The following is a 10649-nucleotide window of genomic DNA, read 5'->3' as shown; positions in this document are numbered from 1 at the left end:
TAAGTTGAGGGACTAATGAGGGAAAACATAATTAAGAGGAATATTATTATTAGACAAAGGGAAAATTGGAATAAGAAAAATAAGTTGGCGTACGTGAAAAGTGGGGAGAAAGGAGAAAGAGTGCTAGGACAAGAAGAGACAAGAGGCAATGTGATCAAAGAAGGAGAGTGAAGGTTCTAATTCAGAATTTTTGTAGGGAATCTAAGGTAACGGTAGGAAGTTGTTCCAATAGTAAATGATATGGTAGAATGGTAGAATGGAGAAACCCTTAACCTCCTTAGGGTTGAGTGTTTTGATTCATAATTTTGAATTGGGATGCTATGATGGTTGTTATATGGTGATTATATAATGAATTTCGTGTCCCTTCTATGCGTGCATTTTTTTATGTTTTGATGATTGAACATATATCATTCATTGTTGTAATTTTGAAGGTTTTAGGCATAATCTTAAAACTGTGATTAAATGATTTAATTGTGTTAAAACTGTAAATTAACTTAAGATAATTAGAGTATTGTATGAGTTGTAATTTTTTGAGCATTTGGATTTTTACGGAATCGAAATCGGAGGTCCAGAAGGCCTCCAACGATGAAAAATGCAAAAAATTCTGCATTCTGTCAGTCACAACCGCACTCAGCGCGGGAACCTCTGTTCGTGTTTTTCGGTCGAAATCGTTTTAGCCATAACGTTTAATCCGTAAGTCCAAATCAAATTCCGCTTGAAGCATTGGATATATGAAATAGAGGACTGTAACTTTGTTTCAGGGATAAAATAATTTTGATGATTATTTAATAAACGTTTTTGGGGTTGAAGAACATGAAAATTATGCTGGAAATTTTAGAAAAACAACAACTTTTTAGTAACGCCTTCGGGCACGGTTTTGATCATAACTTTCAACTCGTGAATCATTTTGGGTTGGGGTTTGAAGCATTAGAAAGCTGAATCTCATAGATATAATATGATGGTGATAAGTAAATTGATTGAGTATCATTGCTATGCCTATTGTGTTGGTGAAGTTTTTGTTCATAAGTTTGGTTAATGAATTGTTGACATATCCCGACGATTTTGGTCATAACTTTTATTCTGTAAGTTCGATTTTGGTGCGGTTTTGATGTTGTTTGAAGCGTTAGAAAGCTAACTCTCAGACCTATGACATGGTAGTAATTGTTGATATGTTTGAATATTATTCACATGTCTACTATGTTAATAAATGTATTGGTTTATACGTTTGGTTGGTGAATCTTGCATTGTTGTAAGATCATGGTATGATAATTATGTTGTTATGTCGATGATGTTAAGATGTTGATGAGTTGTTGTTGTTTGTTGATATTATTCATGTTGTAACATGAATTGGTTATTGTGTAGCGGTGTATTCGTCGCTATATGATCTATTGGTTAAATCATAAGCTAAGAGATACATGAAAATTTCGAGTCGCCACCGCACTTTTATTTATCCAAAGGACTGGCTAAAAAGCGAACAAAAGCCTAAGAAGTTTTACACGTAGAAAACTAATAAAAAGATCAGAGATTCTGGGTAAGGGGTAAATTACGCAATGGGAAGGTGTTAGGCACCCACTACGTCCTAGGTACTCCTAGGGAGCCCTTTTCACACTTGTTGTAAAATATTGTTATTTGTTATGACAAAAAGATTGTGCAAACATGATTGGGATGGTGAGAAAAGAATATACAAGTTTTATTGGATTATTGGGTTATTGGGTTCGAACGGATGAACCCGTTGCCTACGTACCTTCCATCAAAGGCAAGGATCAGAACGCCGTAGTTCGGCTAAAAGATTTCCAAAAGTGGGTTAGGTTCAATTTTAAACACAAACCCTAGGTCTTACGTTATCCACGGGAGAAAACTCAACCTTATACAGACAACAACGTCCACCATGTGAGAACAGCTTCAACTGGCCAGAGAGGGGTTAACCCTATAATAGGCGAGGAAGACTTACAATTCAATCACTAAAGACAGAAGGTGAGATTAACATCAACCACTAAGATAAATCAAACCTATAGCTCATGTATGAAAAGATTAATGGACAAAGCCAAAACAAGTGAATGAGTGAAGTTACTGATTATGATTATAAAAACGGAGTCAAAGTATGATTAAGATCAATTCAAACAAGTATTATGAAAATGAAGTTTTGAAAAAAGGTCAAGGACCTGAGTCCAGGTTTTTAGTTAGAAAACATGAAGATGTTTGCACAACACTTATGTCAAAATTTAAAAGGTATAGTGTGAAAAAGGTTCTAAGACGTAATGAATGATGAATGGATGATGGATGGATAGTAAAACTTCTTAGAAGGTTCACTTCTTGAAATCATATAGCAGATGATTCAAGTGTGTCCTTTGGAATAGCAGTTAATAATAATAAACAAGCAAAGCAAGTAAAAGCGGATATCGGATGCCAATCAATGGTCTTATACCAATCTCCTAAAACAGAACGGGATATCAGAAGCCACTCAATGGTCTTACACTAATCTCCACAGGCAAAGAAATAAAAGCGGATACCGGATACCAATATATGGATTTACACCAGTCTCCTAAAATAGAACAGGATATCAGATGCCACTCAATGGACTTACACCAATCTCCTCAGAAGAAAATGAAACAGGGAAGTCAACTGCCAATCTATCTGGACTTAGGTTAACTCCACAGTATGCTCACAGGAAATCCAATGCCACATCACAGGGACTTACAATGGATCCTCACATACAAGAACAAAAGCAACAATCATGATCACAGGAATGCAAATGCCAACTTACAGGGACTTATAATTGCAACCTCTCATACAAACAGATGAAACAAACTATGATCACAGGAAAACAGATGCCGACTTACAGGGACTTACAACTGCAACCTCACATACAAATCAAACAGATCAAATTATGATCACAGGATAACAGATGCCAACTTACAGGGACTTATAACTGTATCCTCACATACAAACAGATAACAGAAGATATGAGTGACCAGTGAGGTCTTACACTCTATCCTTCCATATCACAGGAGCAAATGCCAAAAGCAATGGACTTACAATTGTCCTCAACGGGCAAACAACAATGATAGCATCACAAAACAGATGAGATGATCATGCATTAATGGCAATTGATGATGATAATAAAGGCATAGCATATAGGCAAGCAAATGCATATGAAGCAATCAATCAATCAATGAATATCAAACAGCACACTCTATAGCCAAACAATGGGGGGCTCACACAAGAGGGTTTGACTTTGAAAGTCCACTGTAATGGGTGAAGATCGCTCTTAACCTGGCCATTGAGGGGCTCAGGTGAAGCAGATGAAAAGGAGATGAGGGGTGTGCCTCATTGCTTCAATCTCATATCAGAGAGAGCATCAAAGAAAGTGTGGGAGTTCAGAAAGTAGGAACTCTCTCCACATTATTGACTCGATTAGATCTTGGGTATTTATCTCATTGCTTCAACCAGGTACTGGGAGCAAAGAGAGGACACACTGAATAGTGGGGGATAGATTGCTTATCCCTACCTTCCACCAATTGCCTTACTTGAAGGACTTTTCCTGCTTAGGACAAATATAAACAAACACAGGCATTGCCTCTTAAGGAGGACTTCAGACAGTTTGCCCGGTCAAATAACAGACCGGGTCTCCAGACTACATGAAGAAGAAGTAATTATACCTCAAAGCAAATGCTATAAAGCAAAGCAAGCAATCAAGTTCAAAGAACTTAAGCAACTAAAGCACCTGCAAAAGTCAAACTCATTAGCAAACAAGTCAACAGTCAAAACCAAAAGGAAATGAACCAATAGTCACACAGTGGGACCAATTGTGCAAGGCACAAAGACTCAAGTATGAGTCACCTACAACACAAATTGTTAGCACATGATAAACAAACAAATTCAATCACATTTGAGTGATCCTTAAAGCATGGGTGCTCAACCTGAAACAAATAGCTCAATTGTAAGCTCAGAAGACCACTAGGACTAGCCTAGGGTCAAAGATGAAAGAAAAAGTCAAGGCAGCAAGACAAAGTCAAACCAAACCAAGTTTAAACATTCAAGAAGCATTCTCAATTGGATTCATAACCAAATCATGCATCATGGTCATTTCATACACAAATGAATGCAAAGCATGGCAAGAGAAGCATACAAAAGTCAACAGCAAAGACTTCATTCAAAAGTCAACTCAAACAATCCCAAAAATTATGAAATAAATCACACTCAATCCTAACATCTAACATGGTATACATGTCAAATTTCATGGCATTTGGATGAGGGGAAGGCAGTCAATGAAATTCATGAAGTCAAATCAAATTCAAGCAAGCATGGTGAAAGTCAACAAGCATGGGTCAACTTCAAAAAATCATATCAATTTGAAAACAGAAGAGAAATGAATGAAATTTACACCAATGCAAAGCTTGAGATGTCTAGTTATCACATATGAAATTTCATGATCATACAATAAGATTTGAGAATTTCACAAAAGATTTGGCAAGGCATAGCACAAAAAGTCAACAAATGACCACATATGGAAGAAAATTCACAATTAAATGGAAAACAGCATGATTAATTCCAAGAAAATTCACATACAAGCTAGACATGTGAAGGATCATTCATGCAAAATTTCAAGTGGTTTGGATAAGGGGAAGCATGTGAACAAAAATCATACATTTGCATATCATTGGTGTGACACAAATTGTCACACCCTAATTCAAAAAATCATATCTATCAAACCACAAATGAGAAATCCACAAACTTTATATGGAAATGAAGATCAAAGTGTCTAGTTTCACCATAAAAAAAATTTCAAGCTCATTGGATGCAACATGAATATTTCACAATTGAAATGGTAAGATGTATCATTTTGGCATACATGTCAAGAAAATATTTATCAATTAAAATCCAGCCAATGGAAAATTCATTAAAAAACACAGTTAAATGAAGGACACTTTCATGATTATGAGGAAAAAATTTCGTAATTTTTTTGATGAAAATTGAATGAGAAATAAATTTGTGAAGTTGGATGAAATAATGATGCAAACATGAACAAGATGGTAAGGCAATTGGTCAACACAAGGGTCAACCGTGGTATTTGTGTAATATTTGCCTCATTTAGTAAAACGGCAGCGTTTTGAGCGCGCCCAGGAAGTGTTTCCATTGGTCCCAATCCAATGGAACAGTAACAATTGCAACAACAACCAATCACATTTGTTTTTTTAGAAAAAGAAATACTGCTAGGGTTTTAGAAACTTGGGGTTTTAGCATGGTTTGGCAAAGGCATACAGCATACATCTCCAACATCAATCATGAGCAAAACGCATCCAACAGTTTACAATCATGCAACGGCCATGCAATACTAACCTAATGCAACATTAGCTAACAACAATCCAACAAAAACATGAGAAAATTCTGGACAGGGTTATGCTTGGTATGGACAGCAGCAAGGCTTGACAGTATGGCATTCAGCATCATGTTAAACAATACAACAGCACATAGCAGCATGCAATGTATTTCGCATGGATTCTCTAAGCATGCACACAAGTTGGAAAATAATAGGGCATAACCAGCATGGTAGCTTCATGATATCAACAACAGCATACAACATGAATTGGAGTTCTGGAAAAACATGATGGTTTATCATATCAGCCTGGTATAGCATCATGTTCATCATATCAAACAGAACAAACAACAGCAACAACATGTTTTCGAATTTGCAGCAGGGCAGTAACAGCGTGGTTTCAGCATTCAAGCACCAACCATAACCAACATCATGACATCATTAACCAACAAACAAAATCAAGCAAGCAATATGGTCTTAGTAGCATCAATTATGAAACAAGCTTCCAGCAAAAATCCCATATCAATATGGCATTGGTACGGCAGTTCATACATCAACATAAACAAACCTAGCTCATCTAAACAATCACAAAAGCAAACACATTGTCATTGGAAACTCATCATTAATTGACAAAATGAGCAGCAAGGCATATGGCATAGCAAGTGGTGGTGGTTCATCCAATCACAACAAACAATAGCAGCAGAATGGCAATAGCATAATGTGTTCATTAAACATCTCCATCAGCACACAACAACATGGACAATAAGCATGGTATCTCATATATCCATCATCAATTTGCAATGTGGTTAATAGCATAACAGCAAAACAACATCATCCTAACAGTAGCAACAACATTCATGTTTCAAAATTGCATCAGAATTTTAGCAGCATGGTATGATGTGTTCATTAGCATCCAAACAAAACAGACAACAGCATAGCAATGGTATGGCAAAATCATTCAGCAACATTTATCAACCATGAACAAAATGAACCTAACCAGCCTCAATACTCATGCAATACTGACATCAAAATGACCTAGCATAAACATACATCAGCATGGATTTAGCATGCAGTCAATAGCAACTTCCATCATTATGAACTCATTAAAAAAATAAACATCAAGCAAGCAGCATTAAACCACAACAAACCAAACACAACAAGTGGAAATTCTGGACAGGGCAAGGTTTTAATCATGGACAGCCTGTGTTCATCACCATCAAGTAATCACTTGGAACCCAACAGAAACAACTAGTCATGGCAAGGAGGTACTGTCATGATGCAGTAGCATCAATCAACAGCAAAACAAAACAGCATAGCACAGTAGGTTCATGCAAATATCATGCAACGTTGAACAACCAACACCCAACACAACAAACACAATGCAATGGATTTTCTGAGCAGGCCTATGAGATTCAAAACTGCAGCAGGTTTTAGCAAGCAAAACATCAAGTTCATGTTTCATCACCATCAAACCAAACAAGTTTTGAGCAACAACACATAAATGACATAGCATTAGCACTTATGTAGCATCATGACACTAACACACACAACCTATTTCATGAGGATTTCCTGGCAAACTAAAAATAGCAAAAAACAGCAGCATTCATCATCATGTAAAATCAATCAGAGTCAACATGCCCAGAAAATGAAACCAGGCATGTTAAAAGCATCATCAAGCATCCAACAACAAGAATATAATGTCTATTTTCATTAACTCAACATGGATAGGGTGAATCGAGCTAAAACTTATTTGAGCATAAACCATAAAATTCACTTTTCTCACAGCACAAACAGCCAATTAGCATGAGGTAAGTTGCAATGGATTAAATGATATATGCTCTACCAGAAATACACCATGGTTTGGAGAAAAAGAAGGTCGAGAAACTTACTTGTTTTTGAGGAGAATGAAAACAGTGGTTGTTTGGAGGATATAGCCCGATGCAGATGAGGATAATGGTTAGAAGTGATGAATCCTTGAGGTAGGTGAGCTCAGCCAAGCTTGGAATCATTCATAGCTCGATTTGCCATTGTTGTGTCTTGGTAAAACAGAGCTTGGAAATGGAGTAACAGCTGGGATTTAATGATTCCACTGACTCTCAAATGCTGTCTAGATGAAGAAGCAATAAAGGTTGTTTTAAGGTTCTTTGTGTTTTGGCAGAAAATGCACTATATGCAAAAAAATGCAAAAGTGAGAGGATGATGATTTTCTCTCGTGGAGGCTGCCAAACTAGGGTTGGATTTGACAGAATGAAGCTTATATGTGATCTGTTTTAGGTCCTTAATCCATGTTATAAATTGGTTTAGTGTTAATGCACTCATTTGCATTTTTGCTAAGTGGAAGAATGTGGAACATGGAGGGTGTACCTTGCACGTTTTTGGGCCTCAAGACAGGCTGCTAGCAGACTGTATGTTTGCTGTTTTTGTGGTACATGTACTGCTGTACTGATTTTGTTCAAATGAAAGCCAATTGCCAATTTTGTCCATTTTGCATTTTGATTCAAGATGATGGGAAAATGGTAGTATGATGATGGTTTAGGACTTTGAGCAAGTTTCAAATATGATTTTAAACCTTCCCCAATTGGCCAAAGTGAGAAAAAATGCACAAATCAAAAAGTCAACTGTGAGTCAAACTTTGATTTTTAAAGGAATAGGTCCAAAAATGCCATTTTGATTGGCAAGGTTTTAGGTCATGAAATTTATATTTTTGGAAAGAAGATGAAAAATGTGGTTTGTAGGAAAAAACCCCACCAAATTTGGCCTTATGGTTTGAGAGTTATGGCTTGTTGAAGTTCAAAAATTGATGAAAATGATTTGATCATATCTTGACAACCACACATGGGATTTTGATGTTCTTGGACTTTTTGAAAATGGGAAGACAAGATCTTCAACTTTCATGTTGGGCAAAAATTCATTTGAAGCTTGTATCATGATGTAAGTTTAAGATCAAGAAGTTTCCATTTTTGGCAGTTGAAATTACAGGTCCACTTTCTATTTCTGGAAAATTTTCTGATTGACTTGATTTTCTTCCATGATGAGGTTGGACATGATATATGAGGCTTATATAAGCATGAATGCACTTCTTCAAATCAATTCTATCCATCAAATCACTGATTAAATCAACAGTTGACCAAGTTTGACTTTTCTAGGGTTTTGGGTGATTGGACCACTTCTGATGAATTCCAAACCCTAATTCCTTGAGAACTTGACTTCAAATGATGTCCCAAGTTGTATGAACTTTTGATTAATGATCATGGTGCCCAAATTCTGCAAGAATGGCCACCATCCATTGCTTTGACTGATCAATGACTGTCTTTGACCTAATTGCTGATGATTGCTTCCACTGCAAGCAACAAGGTTAGACTGACAATATTTTTGTACTTTTTGAATGATAAACATATGAAAGCAAAGATATACAAATGCAGAGTATGCTTGGTGATCAAGAAACAAACCCACAAGGCAATCTATCCACTAGAAGGGGACAAAGGCATGCAATGATCCTTGAGGTTATGATATGAATGATATGGGCCATGAGGGATCTTAGGGCCCAAAATTGGGGTCTTACAGATGCCCCTATTTAAGGTCATTCTAGCCGGAGAAGTGAAGTTTAGAAATCTTCATCTCGACGTGGTAGAATGGACTTAAATGACAGTAATGAGACAAATTTTGGTCCCTAAGAGACCTCATGATGCAAATGTATGCGTGCAAAAGACACAAATTCTGTGGGGAATATAATTCACACAGAAGAAAAGACGATCCATCGGAGTAATACACTCACCAGGAACAGAGACTCTAACAAGACTCTATGGGGATAATAAAGGAAATGAAATGCGTGGACAAGACACGACTCTAAACTGGGGAAGATGAACTGACATAACGTGAACAAGACACGACTCTGATTAGGAAATAACAGAAAACAGACTGGAGAACTCACTGGGGAGTGAAGGACTCACATTGGGGAAAAGAATTCCAAATGGAAAATAAATCCATTGGAGAGACACAAGCTGACTCCTGGGGAGAAGCAACAAAAGGTTCCACTGGGGAAGGCAACAAAGAAAATGAGATGTCACCGAGCATGCGGGTAACAAACCCAGGAAGGAACACCAAGGATACCGGTTACTGGGTATATAATAGGTGACCAACCAAAGCGTGAATTGGATTCCACTTCCAAAACACTCATCATCCTGAAGAGAGCTAGAAAAAAGCAAACTTGTTTATAGGATGGATATTCAATTCCACAAGGAAAATGAATCTTACTCTGAGGGGAAAACAATCGAAAGATCGACTCAAGAGTGAACGAGATATAATATTCATTACCGTCAGAACGTGGATAGAATACTCAGATGAGACATATTATTCATTACCGGCAGACCGTGAATAACATACTCGAAAGGAAAATTATCCTGAACCGGTTACTGGGTTGTTTATAGGATAAAATCCGAAGACGTGTATTGGTTTTCACTTCCAAAACACTCATCATCCAAAACACAAACTGGTTAAAGGATGGCCATTCGATTCTACAGAGAATATGAATCTTGCTCAGTTGGGGAAAATCAACAAAGGATTCCAACTAAAGAGCGCATGAGATATATTATTCATTACCGGCAGACCGTGAATAATACACTCGAAAGGAAAAGACACCAGAGATACCGGTTACTGGGTATATAATAGGTGACTAACCAAAAAAGAGAGACAATCGATACCAAGCATACGGGTAAACGAAAGACAACTCAAAGGGATAAATTGCAAGCATCCAGCAATTATCCGACAACAAGGAATATATTCGACTCCACAAAGGGAAATAACGAATCTTACTCGACTGGGGAAACACAAAAGGCTTCGACTGAAGAGTGCATGAGATATATTATTCATTACCGGCAGACCGTGAATAATATACTCGCATGGAAGATTATCCACAACCGGTTACTGGGTTAATGAAGGATAAATCAACCGAACAGAAAGGCATCGGGATACCAAATTAGGTATATAATGATAACCAATCAAAAGGGAGCAACAGACATTACCAACAAAAAGGGTAAATGAAAGGCGAACTGCTGAGGATAAATTGCAAGCATCCGGCAATTATCGACAGAAGACTAGCTGGGGGTGCACTGGTAAACAACCAATGATCCAGGGAACAAATCACTAGCATACGGTGAAAAGACCCACTGGGGATAAAATTGCTAGCATACGGCAATTATCCACAAAAGACTTGCTAGGGACATAAGTGCTGATCTGAGCAACTTACACAAGCAAAGGAAAATCGTCATCAAAAATATTGAATGAAGATAACCACAAAATTAGGGTTTACATCTACCGAATACGGGGTAGAAGA

The sequence above is a fragment of the Lathyrus oleraceus genome, chromosome 4 (genome assembly GCF_024323335.1).
Source record: "Lathyrus oleraceus cultivar Zhongwan6 chromosome 4, CAAS_Psat_ZW6_1.0, whole genome shotgun sequence".
Classification (NCBI taxonomy): Eukaryota; Viridiplantae; Streptophyta; class Magnoliopsida; order Fabales; family Fabaceae; genus Lathyrus; species Lathyrus oleraceus.
This window is presented reverse-complemented; position numbering follows the sequence as displayed.